The sequence below is a fragment of the Rhincodon typus genome, unplaced genomic scaffold (assembly GCF_021869965.1).
Source record: "Rhincodon typus isolate 14 unplaced genomic scaffold, sRhiTyp1.1 hic_rhity00000075, whole genome shotgun sequence".
In the NCBI taxonomy this organism is placed as follows: Eukaryota; Metazoa; Chordata; class Chondrichthyes; order Orectolobiformes; family Rhincodontidae; genus Rhincodon; species Rhincodon typus.
The window spans coordinates 10,030-11,200 of record NW_025965713.1 but is presented as its reverse complement, the minus strand read 5'-3'; positions in this window follow the sequence as shown (position 1 = coordinate 11,200).

Here is a 1,171-nt window from a genome sequence, read left to right as displayed (position 1 = left end):
CCTCACTCTGTCTGTGACCAGCCCCTACACCCCCTCCCTATCCCTGTCACCTCCTCCAGTCCCTACTCCCCTCCCTCCATCTGTAATCTGAGGGTGATCTGATCTCTGTGTCATTAATTGGGCACAGTGTTCCAGTGTGTTACCTTCTGTTTACTAATGGTGTCTCCATCTCCCTCTGTCTTTCACACCACTCTCTCTCTCTCTCTCTGTCTGTCTCTCTGTCTCTCTGTCTCTCTGTCTCTCTGTCTCTCTGTCTCTCTGTCTCTCTCTCTGTCTCTCTGTCTCTCTCTCTCTCTCCCTGTCTCCCTGTCTCTCTCTCTCTCTCTCCCTGTCTGTCTGTCTCTCCCTGTCTGTCTGTCTCTCCCTGTCTCTCCCTGTCTCTGTCTCTCTCTCTCTCTGTCTGTCTCTCCCTGTCTCTGTCTGTCTCTCTCTCTCTCTCCCTGTCTCTGTCTCTGTCTCTCTCTCTCCCTGTCTCTCTCCCTGTCTCTCTCTGTCTCTGTCTCTGCCCCCCTCTCTCTCTCTGTCCCCCTCTCTCTCTCTCTCACACAGTTGCACCGATGACATCTCTCGATATGAACTTCCCGCCTGACTCTGGGACTGTGGTGGTTTTGGGGTCTGCCCTGAGCTGGTGAGTCCCTTGGCGCTGAACCACCCCCCCATGGCGCGGTGCTCCCTCGGCACTAACTACTCCCCCCTGTGGCGCGGTGCTCCTTCCTCCCTCAGCACTGACCCCCCCCGCGGCATGGCGCTCCCTCGGTGCTGACCCTGACCCTGAGTGTCAGTGAGGAGCTGTCCTTAAGGGTCCAGCGGTGAATCGGACCCTGGTGGGGGGGGTGGGGATGCCCTGTCTGGATGGGACCCTCATCCAGCAAATAGTGACCAAAGTGAGATCGTTGTGCCCATCTCTAAATACCTCTCCCTCGCCCTCTGTCTCTGTATCTGTGTGTGTGTGTCTCTCTCTCTGTATCTGTGTGTGTGTGTCTCTCTCTCTGTATCTGTGTGTGTGTGTCTCTCTCTCTGTATCTGTGTGTGTGTGTCTCTCTTTCTGTGTCTGTGTGTGTGTCTCTCTCTCTCTCTGTGTCTGTGTGTGTGTATGTCTCTCTCTCTCTGTGTCTCTGTGTGTGTTTCTCTGTGTCTGTGTGTGTGTCTCTCTTTCTCTCTCTCTCTCTCT